The 25,766-nt window shown below is 28.6% G+C and overlaps 1 pseudogene; it reads left to right on the forward strand.

Annotated features, from left to right (window-relative positions):
- Positions 1-4,338: 4,338 nt before the first annotated feature.
- LOC142320091 (large ribosomal subunit protein bL19m-like) lies at positions 4,339-18,733 on the forward strand (annotated as a pseudogene).
- Positions 18,734-25,766: the final 7,033 nt, after the last annotated feature.

The raw sequence follows: 25,766 nt of genomic DNA on the forward strand, positions 1-25,766 counted from the left end.
CATCAATCTTTAAGTTTTAATTAATCTGTTAAGTTAATCCTTCAGATTAATTATTTTTAAATCCATTTTCTTTTTTTCAAGAGAAATTTCCATTGATAATGCAATAGCAGATTAAGAAAAGGAAATCAATACTTGCAGATAACAGATAACAGATAAAATTGATGCAACAGTGAAACAAGATAATTGTAACAAAGGATTCATCAAATTTAATTTAACTTAAAATACAATACTAACAAATCATTAATAATTAATTTTAAAGAATTCAACTCAATTCATTTTGTGGCCAAGAGCTTTTTTCTTTTCTTTTAAGTTGTCAATATTTAATTCAGAATACTTTTCTCTTACGAATTCCTCATCCATATTTGGAAATCTTTTAAAAAGCCCTTGCACATGATTCTTGTCTCGGCTGTAAAAAAAGTTTATGAAATAAATACAAAGAAAATAGTTACAATACAAAGCATTTCTATGTATAGAACATATGTTATTTATACAAAGTAGTTTTCTCTAATAATATAGAATATTCTAATACAAAAGTATAAAGATTCGTGCAAAAGGGAAAAAATAAAACCCCTAAAAAAAGAAGTATATAATTATTGGATAACCGTTTTCTGATATTTCTTCCATTAATGTCCCAGAGTCATTTATGAATACTCAAATATAATAAATAAATGAATTATCTTGTGTCCTTAAAGAAATATTATACATAAATTTTACGGTGGACCCCAGTAAGGTCTCAGAATTTATCCTCATATCAATGAGGACAAGTAATTAAGAATTAATTATTAAAATAAATGGGACAGTTTTTAGAGATATCACTCTTTAAAAGGAAAATTAAATCCATCTCTGAACTTAAGGTTACAGAAAACAACCTCACAAAAAAAAAACAATGAGTTCATAAGTGTGACAAAGATTCAAAGAATATTTGTAAATCTGTAGACTAAAAAGTACATCACATTGGTACTCTGTCAAAGAAGGAAAGTGAATCATGTTGATGTAATCTACTTAATACAAAATATTTCTAATGCTTGAAGTCGTGAATGTTTGTAAGATGCAACACACCAGTATGTGTTTTATTATGTATGATGTACTTCATACACTAAGCAGTTTTATTTGAACACTGGAGTTCAACAACTGGAACTATAACTAAATAAACTCAATGGAAGATAATAACTCTGGACATCCTAACCTGAGTTGTTTAGCCAATTTTAAGTGGAATTATCATTATAACTACACACCATTTGAATTTCCTGCTAACAATGAAAATTTCAATTTATTTATTAATTCTTTGGCTTATAAATTTACCCAAGAAAAATAGGTAACAGTACAGTATTTTTTCCATAAAATATGTATGTATACAAATATTTTGGTTTATAGTAATTAAAATAAATCGCATGATTAAACTTGTGTAATTCCAAATTGTTTTCTTACCTTAAAAATATTTCTAGAATAAATGAAGATACACAAAATAAATAGTTTTTAAATCTATTGGAAAGACTAAAACAAAATAAAAACTTTTCTGTTTCACTAAGCTTTACTTAATCTTAAGGTTATTAAGTCTCAATATCGCAAACATGCATAAATCATCAATGTATACTTTTGATTATGTTTTCTAAAAGAATAAATAATAATTGCAAAAAAATAATAATTTGTGCAGTTGAAATAGATCTGAAAGTGAAAAATATCAGTGAATAAAATTTCCACAAAACGTTTGTCATTTACACCTACAGTGGCCTTTTTACACAAAGTCAATGATTTTTTTTACTCAAAGTTAATGATTTTTGTTTAGTGAACAGGTTAATTCTAAGCAATGCTTATACTCATTATTTCATTTTTATATGAAAAGCTCCTTGGAAAAAGGATAAAATCATGGACATCATGAAGATGATTTTAAAAAATTTTTTTCCCTATTGTGTAAGACTTAGAACATAAAAATTATTAAATGCTAGAAAAAATAGGTATTATTATTAATTTTTTTTAATTTTACAAACTTGTAATATCCATTTCATGTTCAGTTTTATTTGCATCTATTCAAATAAACATTAATTCAAACAAAATAAACATTCAAATAAAACATAGAATTATGCAAAACAGACAACTGTTTTGCATAATTCTATGTTAAACCTTATTGTATAACAACTGTAAAAGTTGGTCCATGGTAGTTATTAAAAATTCAAGTCTACGTAATTTTAAAAATAACATTGGTAACTGAAATAACAATTTTACAGAAACTGTTGTTCAGAGATTTAAAATGAAGTATTAATTAAAAAGCTGCTTTTCTAATATCAAAATATAATGCAAACTACTCTGCATGATCTAAAATACACCTTGAGAAGAAACTACACTTGTGATTGAATTTCCTCAATTTGCCAACTTACAAAACATTTTTTTAAACAAAAAATATCAGATTCTGCATTTAAGAAATGGTATTTAATTTGAAACAGATAAAAAACAATTTACTGCCAAACTGAGTTTTTCAATTTAGTCACAAGTTAACTGGTTTATTACGTTATTGCAACTATAAAACAGAATACGCTACAGGTGAATCTATAAACTTGTAAGATATCAGAAAAACTAATAAATGTTTACTTTATTACCAGTTAACAGAAACTTGTTACGTGCCTATATTTAGTAGATACTCCTGCACACAAAAAATGTACATGCAAAGATACCATGCCTCATTTACCTGAGTAAACAGTTTTTAAGTACTCTCATACATAATTTAATAGTACAACAGCATTGCCTAAAGTCAGGTTAACTTGAGTCCAGGCAAAATTCATAGTTCATGGATACACATTCTTATGTTATAGAATGATTAAACCTACCGTCATAGATTCTGCTTCTGGAAAATGAAATGACTCAAATCTTTTTGCAGATGTCAGTACACTATTATACAAAAGATGTTTGACATAACATTTTTAAAATATCTCTTTGTTGTAAAACAAATAATAAAACGTATGAATATATTTACATTTGTAGAATTGGTGTAGTAATGAAAATTATTTTTGAAAAAATGATGAAGCTCCTTAAAATTAAAAGTATCACTTACATATAAGCATATACATAACAATTCCTATTAATAATGTAAACAAAAAACAAAGTAAAGTTAACATCTAATAAAAAAAGTTATTTACTTACTTCAAAGCTTTACGTTTTTCATTAAATAACTTCTCCCTATACAGTAACAAGAACTGTTTAGTTTCAGAATAGGAATAATAAAATTTATGTGAATCACGCCACTTCTTGTTCATAAATTTTGGTAATAAATGTTCAAACATTTTATAAAAAAATGTTAAACCTGAAAATAAATAATATAAACAAAATCAAAAAATCAAATTTAAGTAGAACCATAAATTAAAAATTCACTAATACATCCATTATTAATAAGTACTTTATTATATTAATAACACTACTTGTTACAATTTTTCACTCTCAATGAATTTCTCAAAACCATTCCAGTTTATTACAAGGTATTAATTCTTTACTTAATGATATAATTGCAAGTATCAATAAATGGGAAAAAATAAATAGAAATTGCAAAAATAAAAATTCCAAACACATTCATGTTACACTTTTTATTACAGATACTTCACTTGCATATAGTTTTCACCCTCTTAAGTTAAACCCTCCATCTATAATATGTTTGGTTTGGAAGTTTTGTTAAATTCTAAAAATGTATTCTGTAGCTGAATAAAGGTCATTCCAATACTCAGGCAGAGCTGTAGATATGTGTTGAGAGACAATGACCAAATCATCAGCGAGCAGATCTATAAAATAAAATATACTTTAATAACCCATTACAGACCTACTGATGCCATAACTCCTCTATTGTAAAAAACATATTCCTTTGAATGATTTTTGCTCATTTTTTTGTAACATAACCCATCCAATAAAAAACTCTCATTTACTAAGGAATATAAGGGAGTTTACCAATCACATATTCTTACATCTCTAGCGTGTATACCACACTATTTCCTCTCTTCTGTGTACAAACTAGAAATTATGTAAAATACTAACTTAAGTGAAAAAACCTGTCCATGCATCTATTATAGTCAATATTAAGATAAGGTGGAATAAGCCAGCAAGCAAAGTTTATACCTACTGCCCAGAAAAGATATTAGTATGTCTAAAAGAAAACACAAGATTCTTCAGTTTGTAAATCAAAACTGTTTACACTCTAAACAAAAGTGTAATTGGTAATTTATTTTCTATACTGGAATCAAGAAAAACAATTTTGTAAAGGCAATGCCCATGAAGTGGTAGGTTGTAAAAACATTTTTATTGACAGGTTCAACTGAGCTCAAGCACTTTAAATTTCCATTAATACCAAATGCTTAGATAATGCTTAAAATTGCCTTACAGCACAATCTTGAGAAACTTGAAGTACAAGTTACTAGTAGCCAAAAAGAGAAAAGTCAAGTTTGGAGATGTGAGCATGGTAAGTATCACCTGACATTTTATTGATGACTGTTATTTTGATTTATCAATCTTGTCTTTAATTAGTATTAATTTAAAAATATCTGACTTCAATATATTTATTTTAATCTAAACTTTTTGTTGTTTATTATAAGGTATTATTTTCTATTTAATGACGAAAGTGCAAGTATCAGTAAATAGAAAAAGAAATAATAGAAATTGAAACAAAATGTAAAATGAAAAACAATACAATAAAAAGTCAGCAAAAGGCTAATTGGGGTAATCATAAACTTAATAACAAAATTCCATTTTTGAGCCATTGTTATTTTATAATTCAGTTGTTTCCCCAAGAAGGATCCAGCACATTTCCCATCATCATAAAAAAATTTCTAGTTCAATGTAGATCAGTTGACAGGAAAAGGTAGACATTTCTGCAGTGAAGTCATTAGCTGAAACCCAATGAACAAAATAAACAAAAGGTATTTAAATTCAGTTCTAGATTTGAACTATTTTCTATTCATATATTGCGTACTTACAATAGGAATTTCCTTAATTTCATCTTCCTCACATGATTATTATTAATTCTGTTATGTTACTACTTTTGCTGATTATGTGCCATTGTAGTGTCTCAGTATTTCTTCCAGAATGTTTTGGGTAGGGATTTTGGCCAGGCTTAATACTTTTTACAGGTTATAAAATGAATCTCTTGCTTTCCACCCCCCACCCTTAAAAAACTATGGTAACTTTAATTTGTCAATTCTGTAGAATAATAATTAATATATAAATTAAAACTACTTTACCCATTCTGTAGGTTTTCATTTCACTCTTTTCAACTTCCTCCAGACTATAAATAAATTATTAAAGTTTTAAGTAACTAGTTGAGAACTAGAATCTACCATTAATTACACATATCAATAGTTTGTTTAATATCAAAATCAAGCCATCAAGTTAGTAATGCTGTAACTAAATTTGTAAATCATAATTTACTATTATAGATGACTTTTTGTGACAGTATGCTAACTTCCTCATGTCTAAGTACAGTAAAATAAAAAGAGGCATTTCGCGACAACCTTGACCTCTGACATAGGTAAGTACAAGTAAAAGTTATGTAATAGGTGTGCAAGGTAAAAACCACATTTTTACCCCCTCAACTTCTTTTTTTTAAAGATAGCAAACTGCCAATTTATTCCTGCCATTATTTTTTGTCCATGTGATCTTTTTTATTGTGCAATATTAAGGCAATTGTTTCGATTCCAAAATATAATGCAATTTTTTTTGGTGATGTCAGATATGTTTACTTGTATGATAAAAATAATGGTTTGTATAAAAATACTCACCAAGTTTTCAATGCACTTATTCCTACGCTTTTAGTTTTTTGCATATACCGGATGATTCAAAGAGCATTTCACAACTTTAAAAGCATATAAAAAATCTATTTAATTTACAGATTCCGCTGAGGTCTGATTTCATAGCAAAACACATTAAGTTTTGACTCGTGTAGTTCATTAGTACCGAATTTGACCAGCAGTACTCTCACTTCTTTTTTCTGTTTTAGCCTCTGGAAGCACTGTAAGGTATTACTTCAGAGAATGAATGAGGATGATATGTATGAATGTAATCAAAATGTAGTCTTGTACAGTCTCAGGTCGTCCTTCCTGAGATATGTGGTTAATTGAAACCCAACCACCAAAGAACACCAGTATCCACTATCTAGTATTCAAATCCATATAAAGTAACTGCCTTTACTAGGATCTGATCTGTAGAACTCTCGACTTCGAAATCAGCTAATTTGCAATGATGATGATGATGGTGATTTGATGATGTTAACCACCAGACCAGCTCGGTGGGCTTACCAGCACTGTCACCAGTGTTGTTCAAAATAGATATATTTACTGGTGCAGAACATGCTCGCTGTGTTTTGGTTTCACAACTAGCAGTTAGCAATTGCAGTTCAATGTAATTTTCATAGAATATGGCAGGGAAACTCCTAGTAGTCATACAATCTTTACTCCAAACCTTCGTTGAGAGAGCTTGTTCTGTTAAATATACAAAATCACCAGGATGCTCACATGTACCTGAAGCTGCTGTGGAACAACTCAGAGAAAGTTTTGCACATAGTCCAAAGAAATCAACTCAACATGCATCACATGATATTGCCATTCCACAAACAACTGTTAGACGCATATTATATAAACGCACTTGAAGACATACAAACTAATCATGGTTCAACACATTACAGATGAGGGCAAAGTTGCTTGGCTGCAGTTTTGCATGAAAACGATGGATAGAATTGCAGATAACAATATTTTTTCAGACAATGTAATTTTCAGTGATAGTCAATGTTTCACATCAGTGGCAAGATGAACACCCATAACTGCCGAAGTAGGGTAGTGAAAATCCTCATGAAACTTGGCAGCATATTCATGATAGCACTAAAGTTAACATTTTTGTTTTGCCCTAAATGTTTCACTCACCTACCTGATAATGAAGGTAGCAAAGATCAAAAAGATGATGCATGTAATATAATAATAGTAAAATACTGGAAGATTCAAAAAGGACTTCACAACTTTTAAGGCATATAAAAGTTTATTGAGATAACTTACAGAATCGGTTAGGGTCTCATTTCGTAGAAAAACATATCAAGTTTTTACCAAAGATTTACTTTAGTGACTTCATTGACTTCCATGTAATGCGATATCCATCCCATCTGAAGTTGATTTCATTCCATACTATAGCCAACAAGTCGGCCATTACCTCTGGTGCGGCATTAATGCAAAGTCTTAGCTCAATAAGATCAACAGGCAAATGTGGTACATAAACCCGATCTTTAATGAAACCCCACAGGAAAAAATCTAGTGGGTATCAAATCAGGAAGCGAAGTGGCCATGCAATTGTACTTTTACAATCGATCCACTGACCTGGGAATCTAGTGTCAAGAAAATCTTTTACTTCTAGATGGTAATGAAGTGGTGTCCTGTCTTGCTGATAGTAATGGTGTCCATGTAGGTCGGCATCGTCTAACTGGATTAGAAAATTTTGAAGCATATCCAAATAAACATATTCAGATAAGGTTTGACACAAATTTATTTCAATAACAGGTTTATTTTTTATCTCTATATACCTGGTATTAGAAATTTCTATTCACACTTAGTAATGTGAGAGCTGCATCTTCTTCTCTTGTGAATTACCACATTCACGATGGTGCCAGATTAAACCTAAGTCCTTGCTTGAATAATTTTAAATAAATTGATGCAACTATGAAAAAAAAATTACCTAGTTGATTGTAAACTACTTTTGCTTCAAAACATTACTGTTAATTAGTCGAGGTTAGCGAGCGTAGGTTATGTTTGTTTAAATTATGTTGATTCTGTGTACTGACGAATTGTGTATATTTCAGCATAACTTAACCAAACATAAACTATGCTTGCTAACCCCATCAAATTAATGTTAAATATACAAATTATGGTACTTTAAATAATAAATTCAGAAATTATTGCTTATAGTCGAGTTGTGTGTAAAAAAAATATGCATGCTGGTTAATGCATAAGTGCCACAGATTCTTTTACAAACTGATGGTTTGCCTCCTCCCATGTGAAAACATTTTACTATTTTGGAAATTTATTAATATGAAAATAAAATCTACTTGTTTATAAAATTTCACAATTCGTTTCTTTCAAGAAAAAGTTAAGATTCTATTTAAAAATAATGATGGGAAGATACAGAAATAATAACATGTTAATAAAATATACAGTAATGTAATTTTGTACCTTATGTTAATTTATCATTCAAAAGAGTATTCAATTTTTGTCTTTGCTGTTGGCTAGTAAATTTCCTTTGAAATGATTGAATGAAGGTTGAGAACAAAAGGACAATCTTCACTTCTAACCTTACTTCTATGTGTTTAAAAAGTTTGTGATTACTGATATTATTCAGTGAATAATATAATAATAATTTATTTAGGTGTAATATAATTTTGTATGTTTTGATATAGTAACAAAATGGAGCCATGCATTATTATCTACAACACAAGACGGTAGTGAAATTTCAAGTGAAGCTATGAACAGAAAACTGAATCTACTGTTGCAACTACTCCTACTGTCTTTAGAGAAGGCAATAAACCATCTTCTAGAGCAAGATTCATGTATCCTGAGTTTTTACCAGATCCAAAATTTGAATGGCGTAATCCAATCAGAGAGAAACTAGAGCGCATGGATATGATGAAAAGGAGGTCCCAAATTGATATTCCTGAATTTTATGTTGGTGAGTAGGATTATCATGTTTGTTATTTGTTATTAGCCCCCACTGTATTAAGTTTCCAATTTTATATTAATAATATGTTTGATAAATTTTTATATATATATATATATATATATATATATATAACAGAATCTCCTTTCCAAAATTCATAGACGTATATTTATACCTGAAAAATTTCATTGAACATTAACCTAAGTGACTTGAGTTCAGTGCAATACTGTTAAAACATGTTTAAAAAGATAACTTATAGCATGTTTTGAAATAAAATGTTTCAAAACATTAGGAGCACTAATTTACATAAGATTAGCACTCCTAGAGAATAAACAATGCATTAAAAATTAAATACACTCAATAAAATTATTTTTTTTACATGTTTAGTGCAAGATATTCAATTTTTTTTTTGCTCCTATTTGGTTTTTAATATACATGAATTTAAAAAAAATTTATTGACTAGTTACATCAATTTTTTTAGAAGTTCTTTAAAAGTTCATTTTTGCAGTTTTTTTTGTTTATTGGCAGTTTAACAAACTAAATTTACACCAAACCTAAAAAGCATGCTTTTTGACTCCAGTTTCCAGTTTTGGATATTCAATCATTTTTTTTGGAAACCAATAGAGATACAGTTCTTGGGCCCTATCTTTTTAATTTTTTATGTGGGATTCCATATGAAACCACTAATTTTGCTCAAGTATTTGTGTCCACAGAGTTTTAGGATAGCATTATTTGGTCTCTAGAGCAGCAATTTGGATGAAATCTTTTGCTACCTGTAATTCGAAAACAAATTATTGCTTGTCCTATGCTTTTGTGTATTTTTCTCATTATTTTGATAAAAGGAATTTGTAACATCCAGAATATTATACAATTTTCTGAACCATGCAGTAGTAGCATGTAAATTAATCCGAACTCAGGAATTTTTTTGTTTATTTCTGTGTGTGGCTATACTGCTTGACCATACCCTTATTTAGGTTGTGAGGTTATTGTTCTTTGGTTATTTAACAATTTTCATGTGATAGTGTGTTGTGAAAATTTTTTATTTTATATTAAAAAATCATATTTTCATATTAAATCATAATTTTGTTTGAAAATTGTTTCTCTTTATGAGCACATAGTATGACCCGACAAATAGTTTCTGACTGTGATGTTGGGCTAGGGACAGTGAATGCTATTTTAAAACAATATAAAGAAACTAGTTCCTTGTAACCTCAAAGGAAAGGCAAATGTGACCGTAAAAGTAAAATACTCTATAATGTGCAAAAAAGGGTCTTGTAGGCTTTGGCCCACAAGAGCTAACTGGATCAAAGATGACTGGAAAAATGTTTAGTTTTTTGATCAGTCACATTTTTATGTTCAGATGCAAAGGGTTCCATACATTAGAAAAGCATCAGATGAAAAAACATCACCTGCTCATATCCAGTGATCAGTTAAACATCCCCAAAAAAAAAAATGTTTTGGCGGTTGTTTCACATTTGAAGGCCCTTTTTCATTACTTTCAGTAGATGGTATGTTGAAAAGTGATGCATATATCAAGATTCTGAAGGAAGTGGTTGTGACAACTTCACAACAAATTCTCACAAGGCAAAGGAGTGTTCCAACAAGATTTGGCGCCATGCATCCGGGCAAAAAAGTGGAAAAAGTTTTTGAAGAATGAAACATTAAAGTGCTCTTGTGGTCAAGCAACTCCCCAAACTTAAACCCAATTTAAAATTTTTAGGCAGTAGTCAAAAAACAACTCTCAAGAATTAATTGTACCACAAAAATTGGCCTCATTAAAGTAATAATATTGGTATGGTTTCATGATAAAGAAATCAAAGAAATGTGTAGTATATTTGTTGAATCAGTACCAAATCATGTACGTGAAGTGATTTAGAATAAAGGAGGGGATATTAATTACTTAATTATTAGATATTCATCGATTTTACAGATATGGTTTGTTTTCTAAATAAAGTTACTCTTTATTAAAATGTACTTTTTTTATGTTATTTAATCTGTGTTAGGATTAATTTGCACATTACTGTTACAGGTAGTATTTTGGCAGTCACATCTTCTACTCCACATGCTCCAAATAAGATTTCTAAATTTGTTGGCATCTGTATACAAAGAAGTGGTTGTGGTCTCAGAGCTCAATTTGTATTAAGAAATGTCATCGATCAGCTCGGTATGTTTATTAATTAATTAATTATTTTTTAAAACCAAATTTATAAATACCCTTTTCTTTTCTTTATAACAATTTTCAGATTTGCAATCTATTCATAATTAATTGAAAGCTACTACTATACACATATGTCTTCTTATTATATTAAATCTACAGAAGGATAGGGCATACAAGAAAGGATTAAAAATTATTAATTGACACAGATAAAACTTTAAGAGTTGACTTAACTCAATCTTTTTATTGTTCATGAAATGAATTCATTAAATTTTAGGACTGTAAATTTTACTATGAATATTTGTATATTATGGGAGTATAATTATTATAAAAAAAGTTACACCGAGTGTAAGTGCACAGCTACATTGGCTTATCCACTATACCTTTTATGCATAGTAATGATTGCTAATAGGTACTTGTTATAACAATTTATTAATTCCTGTCTATCTGGGCAGTTAGAAAGATATAAAGTGGTTATCATCAACTGTAATAATTCATGAATAACAAGAAAACTTAGTTTATACCTCTTCTTTCTGATATCCGTGTGTAACTTCTTTATAGCATGGCAGAAGACCAGTCATCTCATAATTTTTTTTATATAAATCTTTAATTTTGTTTTTCAGCTGGGTGCATTGAAACTGATTCAGCATTATTCAAATTCAGTGGTTGATTGTAAACAGTTCATAAAACATGCCTTGCCAGTGGAACAACTTGCCTTGCAAGTGTATCATTACTTTATAGACTTCAGTTTCCAGGACATTATTCCCTGATTAGAGAAAAGCATACTGATTGCTCTTTACTGAGCTAAAAACCATTCAATGGAATACATGTTATATGAAGTGATGAGGATCAGTTTTTTTAAATCAAATTTTGAATTAAAGAAACAAACTAAGAGAGAATGAGTGCATGCATGTGTTAGGAGGAGGTTATATAGAATGAAATAAAATGAGAGAGAGAGAGAGAGAGAGAGAGGAAAGGATGAGTTATATAATTTAGTATGTTTAAATATAAACTTGTATTTAGTGGCAGATAGGCCATGAACTGTTGTTAATTTATCCAATTGTGGTTTAATTTTGTTCATATTGTGGTTATTATTTTATTAAAAACTGTTTTTCTTTTTAATTTTTATGAATAAAAATTCATAAAACCTGAAAAACAGTTAACATGAAATAGTTTAAATTATTCCACGTTAGGAAAAAAAGTTCAAAGGCCTTTTTTAACAATTTAGTATATAAAAATTCAGATATGAATTTTTAAACTGTCAGATAAGTTTGCAAAGAGGAAAAAAGTATGGATGGATATATAAGAAAAAAAGTGTTTGTGTGTGGACATCCCAACCCCCGTAGGAGAAGACACCCCACCTTGTGACGATTCCGGTCACCACATCCCCCCCTGTTCTTAGTCCTGATGGGCTTTAATGGAGGTTGTCTTTTGACCCTTGTAATTTTTTACATCTCACGGTAATAAGCCAGCAGGCCTTGGGATGCCACCGATGTAAATGCCTCCGTAGACATTTACATCAGTGAATTAGGACTCAGCTTTCGCCTTCACTGTAGGCTTGTTTTGAACATCTTGATTGTCCTACTTTGTTGCCCTCTGAAATAGCTAACTGAATTCACAGAAGCACAGATCCCACCTAGTTCTACTTTGGATTAAGTTATTAGTGAGTAAATGTCTCATAAATGTTGAGACGAATTAAATATATATTAAATATAGTAAATAAACATATCACAAGAAATGTTGTTCGCACCAACGGAATTTATTCCTCGTTCCCTTAGTGAACTCAACTTTGTGAATGGACAATATAGAGAATAGAAAAGATCATGTCGTGTAATATAATTGATCCAGAAAGGTGTCTCTACATTTGTAAATTTTTAAACAGCATCAGCGGAGTACATATATCAAAAGCATTTTCTAATGGCAAAGTTATAGATTCAACTTTCTTTTAAAATTTAGTTACAGGAAATTATAGATATCAAAAAATTTAGATGATGTGGGAGTTAAATTCTGGAAAGGAAACATTAGAAGATAAAACATAAGATGCACTATAATTATAGTGAAAACCCATAAAATTGATCTTGAAAATAATATATTAAGATGATATGTTTCTTCTTATTTTCCAAAATAAGTTTTCGATCTGGTGTGGTTCAGTCACTCTTTTTCAGTCATTTCATCACTACTTTCCAGACACTTCCTCCTTTGTTTACTTCCTGATATTTTACCCTTTATTCAAGTCTGAACATTGATTTTGTTTCAGATTTTTTCATTCTGTATTTTTCCATTCTTTCCAAAAGGCTAGACCAATTAGCTGTTTCTATCTTTTCATTGATAATTTCCATAATAATCTTTTCTCATATAATAACAAAAATAAAAAAGCATATATGAAGGATGGCTGAAATGTAGTGTACAGTCACTCATAAATAAAATGTAACAGTCAACTTAAAAAAATATGGCATAAAGTACATTTTGTTGCTGCAAAAAATTACATTTATTTTTCCAAGTCACCATTTAATAGCCCTACCATTTTTGTTCTAGCTAAACATTTCCCCAACAGTAAACTAGTTTTTTACATTCTGTTAATAAAGAATGCTGGTGGTGTTTATTGATCCATGACCTCACTCTATCTTTGGAAATATCCATGGTGAAATGAATACACTTAATATCCTCTTTAATTGCAGAGCACCAAATCTGGTAAATATGGAGGATATGAATAGGTTTAAATTTCAATTTCACATGAGCCTTGGCAGATGCATGTGATGTATTGATGTGTGTGGTCGAGCATTATCATTACCCCAGAACACTGTCAAAAGCATTTATTTTTACAGTGGGTTGTGTTTTGAATTTTTTTTTATTGTGGTGAATCGTAGTGCCAATATTCTATGCTCTGCCATTTTTCTTCTTCTCAGACAAACTGATGCACCCAAGTTTCATCACCCACCACAATATTGAAAAGGACGTCACCTTTTCCATCACCACAACGTTTCAGAAGCTGTTCATAAAATTCTTTTTGTTGTTGTATGTCCCTTTCTGTAAGTTTGCATTGCATCCATCCATCACAAACAGATTTTATGGTAGTCCAGTCATTCAATAATATGTCCCCATTTTGTTTTTGATATGCCTGTCTGGGTGGCAATGTTGTGTGATGTGACAATCATTTTGAATCAATTCTCTAACTCTATTTGGTGCTTCTCATCAGTCACAGAAACTAGTTGACTACTACTTAGTTCAACTTCATTATTCACTTTAACAGCTCCTGATGCATGAAATTTTATACCCCACCTATTACACTACTTTGAACAATTTAATCACTGTAAAAAGCTTCTAGACAATAAATGTCATTAGTGTTCACTTTTTCCACTTTTAAAAATTCAGTCACTTCACATTGTTTTAGACATTGACGTTGGACATACTCAACCCCAAAACATTGGCAACTTGACATAAATGAGAGGTGTGGGTCAGTGAATTTTGGAACGTTACTACTAAGGGAATGAATCTACAAGATAGCCTTTTGCTTTGTGCAACATTTTTCTCTCCTGTTATGTCCCAGTATACATTACATTTCAGTCAACCCCCATATCTTACAACTCTGACACAGTCACCTGTTATTTTTCTATATCATAAGTATCTAATTTAATTAGCTTGAATTTTACTATCCATAGTTTGAGTAATCATCTATCTTTCAGATTTAATATCTAATAACTGTTATAGAATACAATTTAAACATTACCTTGCATTTTACTTTGTTGTTATTTCTCATTCTGTGATAAATCTTCTACAGGTTGCTTTTCTCTGCAAATAAGTTTCCCACCCTCTGATGTTTCACACTTCACACACTTGGAATTACTCATTGTCTCCAATGATTTTGCATGAATTTTTATTTCTCTTCATGCTTATTTTCCTTTTTACCTATTGTCGTGAATTAATTTTTTCTCTACAAATTCTCATTTTACATTGTTCTATAATTTTATTCTTCTCATTAAACTGAGCTTTTACCTCCTTTTCACTATTTCTTGTTATTATAATTTAATCTTCTGAACAACATGGAATAAAGACAAAAACTAATGAAATAACACTTTTTTAGTTAATCTTTTCTTCTCATATTTCTTCAACTCTCTAACTGTGCTCCTCATTCATTATACATCCTTTGATCATCTGTACCAGCTCTTCTGAAACACCTTTCCTCATTATAGTCTTTTAAATTTTTTCTTATACCACACTCAAAAGATTTAGTGTACTCAAAAAAGTCATTACATTGTTATTACAGTATTTGTACTGTTCTAAAGCTAGAGATAGTTCACAGATCTCTGACATAATTGTTTAATGTGTTTGTAGTTTTTTATTTTATGTATTTTGTTATTACAGGTACTGAAATAATTTATAGAATATATGATCCAACTATACAAAAAATTGATGTGCTTAGGTTATAGAAGAGACTTGATAATGAATTATTTTACCTTAGAGATGCTTTACCAGAATATAGTACTTTCCCTTTGGACATGGAGGTTGAATTTCTTCCTGAAGGTTCAGATGTACCGGTCAACGATGTCAAGGTACCTCTTAGTAAATACAAATTAATAATTTGCTATTGCAAATCAGTACTACTGTTAAAAGCCTAGACAGCATAGGAGAAAGTTTATTTCTTTTAACTAATTGTGTATTATATAAGTTAATTTTATACTTCTGTAACTCCCGGACAAAAGCTTTGTTTTATGTACTTATGCAATACCCTGTAAAATTTTATTAAACATTACTGAGAAAATTTTTCCCTTTCTTACATTCCATTCATTTTAAAAAGAAAAGTGTTTATTTGTTTACTATTATTTTGTTTTTGAGATTAGAAAATTAAAAAAAAATTTAACCATTTAATTTAATATACAATTATATAAACTAAAAATCTACTAATGTGCAAAAAATCATTACAAAATTTTACAAGTTGTTTTTTTGTGTAAAATTTGAAAAATAAGTGAATTATTAGTGATTTTTTGTTTCAGTTACCTTGTAGTAATGAAATTAAGTCATAGCTGAAACTGGGAATGATTTATAAGTAATGAACCTATGATATTAAATAATAACATACCAAAGGTAATGAAATGTGATTGAAGGGCTAGTAATGAAATGTTAAATATTACAGTACAAGAACACAATAAACAAGAGTTTTTGTATTTAGGTTGTAAAATGAGAGCTTTTATACAGAAAAGAAACTTACTGGTATTAATCATAGATTTAGAAATTAGAAAGAAATTCTCTGAAATATTTTTATAGAGTGTAAGACTTTATGGAAGTGAAAAGTGGACAGGAAGGAAAGTCTGAGATAATTTGAGATATGATGTAGAAAAATGATGAAAATTTATTGGTTTAATAATAATATAAGATAAAAGGAAGTTTTAAGATAAATTGATAAGCAAGAATTTTTTTCATATAAAAAGGTCAAGGCAAATTGATATTATTTAAGCAACACAATGGAAAATGCTTATGATTTTAAGAAATAAGATTGCAAAAATCTGTGGGTAAAATATCAGTTGACTATGTTTCTTGAAAATATCCCAAAAAATACATTGAAAGTTAATATTACAGGTTTTAAATTTAAAATTGATTTGTATGCGTTATAAAGTCTGTGTCTTTCTTTACCTTTTAGTCTCAATTAATGTGATTGCAATTTTGGGTAGAATTTTTAAATTATATTTAATAATTTTTTTTTAAATTATTTTATAGGTTAAATTGAAATCAAAACCATGGACTCAAAGGTGGGATTTAAGGAGTTTTAACAGTATTGCAGATATACCAGTTTTGACTCCAAAACAATTGATAAGACGTAGTAAAAACTTGAAACCTTGGAAAAAGTATGATCTGATGAAGCAGTACAGGTCAGTGTTATTAGAATTTCCTCATTAGCTATGAACCCTAATACTGATGAGAGTCTGTAAGCAATTTCATATGTTTTTCAGTGTGTATTATATTGTACATTATACTTTGTAATTATTTTATTTACATAAACTTAGTGATAGATTTTTGCTTTTTTGAAAATGAAGCATATGCATTAACAAGTGTTCACTGTGAATAATTACTTATTGCAGAATTAAGGTTCCTGAGGTCCTTAATAGCAGCTATAGCTTGTTTAAAAAGAAAGGTATCCATGAAGAACTTAACATTAATGACTGAATGATAAAGTAAAAGTGTATAAGTGACAGTGGCTCAGGCATATTAAAGTAAATATTTACAAAGAACTTCTAGCAAGTTATTAAACTGTAAACCTGTAGCAGGAATTATGGATCATATAGAGCATGATGCCATCTACTAATGAAAGAAAAGAAGAGAACATCAATTTGAAAGCATTCAATAACTTATATATTAACTGACCTTTGAGCACCAGCTACAAGAACCTTTTGCTGTTGGTATTTCCACAAAATTCAGATCTGTATCTTATTGTATAATCATATACAAATCCGAATTGAACAGCCTTTGATGACTGTTATTCCTTATTACCTTTTTTATGGTGAATAAAAAACAGTTTATAATAGATATAGTTCTAAAAATGCTTTGTTTTTAAGTTGCGAAGTATTGGAAAATTTTTATCCTGATTTTTATCCTGATCAGAAATCAGGATAAAAGAAGCGGTGAAAAGAAGCTGTACTAAAATTCTTGGGAAGAGTATCTGGGTTTTGTATTTATTTTTTGACTTTAATAAATGTTTTAATGTGTCCCAGAACCTAGAAACCACATCATCCAACAGAGAAAATTGTTAAAAAGTCCTAAAAATTTCCCAAAAATACTTTTTAAGGTTTAGCTTAAATTTATTTTTTAAATTACCAATAAACAGATACTTTTAACTTTGTTAAAGAAAAAAACTTTAGAGTTTAATTCTGAGACATTTGGTGTAAGTAAAATCAACTGAAAACAAAAGTTTAAAAAATATTACTTTAAAAAAAAAATGGAAGAAAAATGTTAACTTTAAACTGAACCAAAAATCTTTCTGATATTGCAAAAAATTCTAGAAATAAAATTTATTTCTAGAGATTTAGAAAAAAAAGTTATAATAGTCTTTAAAATAAACAAAAATTTGCAAAAATGTTTCATGTTTAAAGTTTTAAAATTTACTTCATAAGTTGCAAATGCTAGAGCAGTTGATTAACAGTTCATTTTTGTGTACTACATTAAATAATCCTGTATTTGTATTTGAATAATTAAGTTGTAATTTTCATTACATTGCTTTAGGCAGCTTTAAAGTAGCTCATTAATTAAATTCTGGTGTGAAGGAATGGAATAAAGAAAAATTAGTAATATCAATTATCTTAAGTACTTTACCAGATAGTGTGATTAAGTAGATGTGGATACATTTGTTGGATATCAGATAAAAAAGAATTCAGTTTCCTTATTTAACTTAAAACACAATTATAAGTAAGCATGGGTAATTCTTTGTTATAAACAATATGGATTTATAAATGGTATAATTACATCACAAATTTCATTTTCTGTCTTATATATAATTTGTTGCCATATATTTATAATATAGTATACTTAGAAATAACTGTGTCATTTCATCCTGTCCTTAGATACAGGTAAAAAATAATAGATTTAAGAAAGAGAAAATAGTCCCATAGTTCATGTCGTAAAGATTTTAAGTAATTATACTCTACTTATAACATTGTTACTAGACTTATAAGAACCAGTTGGTGGTGAGCAGTGATTTCCTGATCTGCACAAATCTCACATTAAATAAATATTTTATTTTTCACTCAGTTCCGTAATGATGGTTATTCTTATTTTTATTGTAGGTTGACAAAACCTGAAGAAGAACAGAATGAAATATTTGCAGAAGTTTATTCAGAACTACACCTGTTGGAATTGTTACAAAAGAAAATTAAGCGTAAAAGGATGTTTGTTAAACCTGTTAAAACATCATAACACTTTTAGTTTCTCCTTTTTTCTGATCAGTTTTTTTTTACAAGTTTATTATTTTGAGTAATATTAAATTGATTTTTATCAGTACTTTTAATTGTAATTATTATTACTGTTCTGTATGTTGATAATAAAATCTTCACAGTTAGCCCGTAGTTCATATATATTTTTTTGTAATCTTAATAATTATTTACAAATTCCTTTATCACCAGTGAGATTTAGTGTTTATATTTTAAGAGGGAGGAACCTTGCTTTTACCTGATAGGTGGTTTAGCCATAAGGTTTATATATATAGGTTTGCATGTATAGCTGTACCAGCTATACATGTCCTAACATCCTCATTATCAGATGAATTGAAAATACACCCAAAGAATTGAAAGGAAGAAAAATCAAGAAAAGAGAAAAATGTGAGCGGCTAGAAAAGATGCTGTCTTAAAATCATAGTACAAAAGCAACTCCATCTAGAGAAAAGAAAGAAAGCACCAGCCTAAGTTGCAATCCTGACTGTAATCCCTTAAAAATTTGGACTATTTTAATCAGATAGGATCAATATATATAATTGATAAACAATTTTTCATTGAGCAACTTAAATAAATACCACAAAAAAAATTGGTTTTCTTCCACAAGTTAAAATATAATTTAAAATAGACTCTAAAGGAACAACCTCACTCTTCCCCATAATTGTTTAGCATATTGAGTTATCCAACTAAATTATAAACCATTCAGTCAGACCCACATTAGAGGTGAACTGGTCAGCTAAATAGTTAGCATTGTCTTTGATAAGATATTGAGACAACTGCTCTATGACGCAGCAGAACAAATTCATTTACATGAAATAAAGCAGATTCTCAGTAACCCTGTTTAACAACTGTTTAAAACATACCAAGAATTTGGTAAGAAATAATTTAAGATTTGGAAACTATAAATAATGTATAAAGACTTGATAAGATTAGGAGCAAATTACATTTCTCATTATTTGTATTTTTAAAACTTTGTTAGAGTGAAATTAATTTAAAATAATAAATAATTGAATTGTGGCACTACCACATTGTGAAACATTTCTAGGTAATTCACCCTCTCCACAGTTCAATCAAAGAAAGCTGGTCCAACAACACTTTTACTGGACTGTGCACCCCTTACTGTGATGGCAGGCCGGTTCAGTTGAGAAGTCATGATAACATTAGGATTGTCATCAGCCCAGTACATACAATTATGCCTGTTCACGTGATTGACAATTTGAAGCAAGCCTCATCTAACCAGATGGTCTTATCCAGAAAGTCTGGCTCCAAATCGATTTAGTTATGCATCAGTTCACAGAACTGCAATTGGCAATCAGAGTTGTCCTCCAATTGTTGCATGTACCAGTCACAGTTGTATGGTTTTACTTTAAGTTTAGACATTAGGCATTGCAAGAACATTCTTAAATGGATAGTTTGATAGAAGCACCATCTTGTATAAACTTCTTTGGACTGTTCACAAATGCTAGAGCAACTTTCATCTGATTTTCTTCAGTCATAGAAGTCTTATATTGATCAGATCTTGGTAAATTAATCACCGAATTTGTGCTTTCAAATTTATTTCTTACATGATAAATTGCCAGGCGTGAAATTGAGAGAGTGTTAAAAGTTCCTTGCTCTGCTGTGTGCATCTGTTCTGCATTTTCAGAATTCCAATACTGTTTCAGTATTAGAATCACATTTGTTATTCCCTTTTTGAACATTTGGCACCATTTTATGATCATGGGATGTGACATTCCATTCTTACGATATACCTCAACAATTTGGTGTTGAATTTCACATAGTTACAGTATAAACAATTCCAATACTGTTTCAGTATTGGAATTCTGAAAATTCACTTTCTTTGCTGTTGATTTAAATTGTTTACCATTGCTGATAATTACTTGTAAAGAATAAAAAAGACAATAAAAATCAAAACCAAAATTTGAGGAAATAGCTGTGAACAAATAACAATTGTAAGGCTACGGCTTACTTTTGGCCCACTCTGTATATATATTAAAAACATTGTCTACAATGAAAAAAAAATCAGGGATATACAACATTTAAGTCAATGGATTACCCACAGCTATTGCCACAGTTATGGCTGTGATAATCCTGGACCTGGACAGAAGTCGATTATCAGCTGGATGTCTACACAGTGATCAACAGAGCTCATATTGAAATATAAGATATGTAAAAAAACCTTTTTGAGTTTGTGAATTTAACAAAAAAATACTCATTATCTATTAGTTTTTAATGCAATTTTTTTAAATTGCTGCAACCTTTTTTTATGACCTGGTATAGTCATTTTTTTATTGTTATTATAAAATTTCTAAATTATTTTCAGCATCAGTAATACTATGCTTACACTGTAACAATGTTCGGCCACATTAGATACATCTCTTTTTGTTTCTGTAAGCATTGTAATGCTTTTAAAAAATCTGTTAGGTTTACAAATACATTTTATTACATTGATTACGGACTTAGAGAGGGAAATATATAAAATTAAATGTAATAAATAACAAGAAAATTAAAGGGTAGTTTTTATGTCAGTCAATGTAGTTACGCCAATGCTGATATGAATAGCATAAATATGTATTCTATTCATGGACAGAAAATTATAACAAATTAAATCAGTATTGTAAAGTACATGATGTGTAGTCTCTTTGAGACTAGTCAGTGATTAGGAACTTAAGTCAATGAGCACAACTAGCACAGTATCAGAACTTTATAATTTTTTCTGCTGCAATAGAAAAAATTAATTTTGGGCTTTATTAATAAATGTTTAATTAATATTTTATGGTTACTAGTTAAGATGGGAGACTGTATTTTAATTAACAAAATGAGATTAATAGTATGAAAGGAAAAAAATTCAAACCTTTACAAAAATTGGATCACTGTCACCACTTTTAGAAGTAATTAACTGATCTAGATATTACAAAGAGTAAGGAGGATTAAGATTTTTTGAACATACGAGTATACAGCAGGTATCAGGTAAAATACAAATGAAAATTTAATTATATATAATAATTTTTATTACAGTGACAATGTTAATGATCTTTTTCTATAAATTAAAATGCAATGCAATTAGAAAATTCATTTTCACAACTAAATAAAAAAATTAAAAAAAATGGATATGTTAACAAAATGTAAAACTTTTTAAATTTATTTTACCTAGTCTGATGACATTTGTTTAAAAATAAAGTAACAAAAATAAATTAAAATACACTGGCCTGTTTACAAAAAAAATAAAAATAAAAAAAGGTGCATTTTTAAATTCATTCAAAGTACATTACAAATAATGACATAAAAATTGGACCTTTGAAAACAGTATATTTTAAACAATATAAGAGTGAGTAAATATAAGTAAAAATAAAACTTCAACAAACCTTATAATAATAATAATAATAATCATTAACAGAACAACTATCTGGATATGTATACTTAAACACAAATATAAACAAATTCTTGAATGTTTATTCATTAAACAATTAAAACAGTATACACATATATGTTTATATATATGTATATAAAAATTAATTTTATATTTGCATATTAACGCTGCTAATACAGTAAATAATTAAATTCATAACCAATAACTTAATAGAAGAAAGCTAGAAATTAATTTAACCTTTTTATGAACATTTATGAGACTTATAATAAAAATAATTAAACTTATAAATATAACATTGACTCAGTTGTATACATTCTGTGAAAAGGAGTGCACCTTATGGTGTTCAGGTGTAATATGCTTAAAAATGATCAGTCTCTTTGTTGGTCATTATTTTGGAGTATTTTTGCTTTTTAACAATGACTGTTTAAAAGTGCCATTAATTACTATGGCCAATAATCCACTAACGAATTGACTTTACATAATTCTGAAACATTGGTCTAAGAGTTTCTTTTTGTATTAAGGTCTATAAAAGGCATAAAATTAAAATAAAACATATTTTATGTAAATATTATATAACAATAATATAATTTTATAGAAATATTATATTATACATTGTAGCCTCATTAATTTTTTTAAGAGAAAAGACTTGTAATTTCCAAGGCAAAAAAATCAATCATGGTTTTTTCCTTATATCCTTGTATTATTTTAAATGTACTGAATTTTTTGGTTCAACTAGAGGGAAGGAATATCACTGAAAAAAGTTAGTTCAGTTTTTTTTTATTTCTTCCATGTGCAGAAGTCAGCAAATAGCTAATCCTAACACAGTTAAAAACAAAGAAATTCACTTACACGTGAACAATGAAGCTACAAAACCTTTTCACTTTCAAAGAAATGAACTATGTGGCCAGCGAGGAGCATAATAAACTGTGGAAAAAGTTGGAAAATACATGTTGTATAAATAGGATTTAAATACATATTACTGTTTTACTAAAAAATAAGCATGTAAAAGACAAAGAGATATGGTGAAACTGAAACCAGATTTTTTTTTTGTAGGCAATACAATATTTATTAGTTACTATACTACGGGTGAGAAAAACAAAATAATAAATTGGTAACCAGACTAGTGTTATGATATGGAGTTGAAGCATGATGTGAAAATAAAATGAATAAAAATTTTAAGAAAATGTTAACAAAAACATTTTTGGATTGATGTGCGACCATAGAAAAAGGAGAGAGAGTAGAGAATAAAATGTGCATGAGTCTGATGGCAATGGAAACAAAAGTGGAGTAAGATTTGTGTAACAAGGAGAAAAAAAAGAATCAAACTCTAGAGGCATCAGACTGAGATAAACTAATCACTGATACTTGTAAAAATTTTTTATGAAGACAGAAAATCAACTATGATTTGGAGTAAGTAGAACTGCAATTTACTTGAGAAATAAATCTATATAAGCACCAATTTAACCTAGACTAAAATTATAACTCTACAAAAAAAATAAATAGATGGATCAGAATAATAAAAAATACATCGTATCTTATGATTTCACACTGGCTTGTAAAACAGGATCTAGAAACTGGAAATTCAATTAAGTTTCAGTGTTGGCAGTAAACAGTATCCTTCAATTTACAACAGATAACCTGACGTCACTAACAGGTAGCACCATTATTTTTTAAATGTTGCACTTTTATTGCATAACCATTAATGATAAAGTTTGAATATTTTTAAAATACATCTCATATTAAAGAGTACTAATTATATAAAAGAATAAAACAACATAGTATGAATATTAATAAAGAAAAGTAATAAAAATTGAAATTAGCAATAAATTATTAATCATATATAAGTTAACAAACAGATCACTTTTACGTGCATGTCAGAAATATTTACATGCATTAGAAATAGTTTTAAATTTATATGGTTTCTTTTTTTGGTTTAAATCAACTACATATTTAATATTATAAACAATAATAATATTTTACTAAACTCTAGATACAGACATAGTATGAATACGTATGCAATTTATTTATATATGTACAATATTCAATCACTGACAACATATAATATTCAGTATGTACTATATATATATATATTTATATACATACATAGAAAATGTAATAATAATGTGGTACACATAATTAAAGCTAAGACATCAGTCGATAATAAAATTAATATAAATAAATGTAAAATTATGTAACAAATTTTAAAAATTTTGTATCGTCTAACTTTGATCGTTCCACCTTGCATAGAAGCAATAAGATACAGTTTAAAAAATACAGGGTTTTATAACAACAAAAAACTTAATAAGTTTGAAAGCTTATAGGTATTACTTATAAGAATTTATTGAGGAGCCATTTCATAGAAAAAAAAGTTTGACTTTTACAGTGTATTGTAGCACCAATATTCTGCATTTGTTCTGGTGATATTGTACAAAGAACTACTTTCACAACTGAGCAGCCTAGGTTTCACAAAATAAAATCCACATCAGCAGCTCAACACAATTTTTTATTTTTGCTTCTAGAATGATAAAGATTCTTCCAGAATGCCAATGCTTTTCCTTTGACACTAAAATTTTATTGAAACTTATTATGTATGACATGAAATATTACCAGTACTTTATAAATTAAAGTGTTTTATTTTAGATCCCATTGATGAAACTGAAAATTTTCAAATCCCTCAGGTCACTGATAACCAAAATCTCTTATTTTACATCCAGCAGGATGGCATCACAGTAAAATTTCAACAAAGTTTTATTTTTGAAGGTATGCTAAATCTATGGTTGTTCAAATAGGGCCAATGTTACTGCCAAATCATTCAACAGATTTAATGCCATTTGATTTTTTCTTTTAGGGGTTTTGTTAAAGGTAAAAAATTAAATTACTTCTGTAGCTGAAGAAGTGACATTAGACATGCCTAACTGTGTTTGGAAAGAAACAGTTTTCAAATGGGATATGTCTGCTTTGTGGTGTACATAAATTGAAATGACATGAAAAACACTGCTTTACAGAAATATTATATTTAATCTCTTTTATGTTTCCAAATTTGAAGTCATTTATTTGTTAATGTTAAACAAAATAAAATGCTTAAAATTTTAAAGAAAAAATTTAAGTAAATGAATGGAAATTTTACATCTATACATGAATCATATCTATAATTTGAAGGGAAAGAGAGATAATAAAGATTCTACAATTATCATTTAAAAGAAACAAAAAATGAATCTTAAATAATATGAATGAATGACATGGACTCATTATTAGAAAAATAATTAATTAAAAAACATAAAAATAAAATAAAGGTATTGATAGAAGGTTAAATACTAGAACAGAAGAACTCAATAAAACAGAAATTGTAGCAAATTGAAGTGTAAACCAAAAGCAGCCACAAGAAAGGAGAGCTTTCAAATAGAAAACAAAAGTTTTCAGTTTGAAATCTTCTTTCAAATAGAAAAAAGGTTTGTTTGCTACTCTTAAATCTAGTGGAGATTTAAGAATTAGAAAAAATTGTTAACATTTGACTGTGGTGAAGCAGAATATGGCAGCATAATGTGGACAACTGGAAGAATAAGAATAGAACATTTTGTAATGTAATATAATCGGGATTACTGAAAATTAGATAAAATTTAAAATGAAGAAGTAAAAAAGTTCAGTTTAAAAGACTGCACTAAAC

This window comes from Lycorma delicatula, chromosome 2 (assembly GCF_047948215.1).
Source record: "Lycorma delicatula isolate Av1 chromosome 2, ASM4794821v1, whole genome shotgun sequence".
Classification (NCBI taxonomy): domain Eukaryota; kingdom Metazoa; phylum Arthropoda; class Insecta; order Hemiptera; family Fulgoridae; genus Lycorma; species Lycorma delicatula.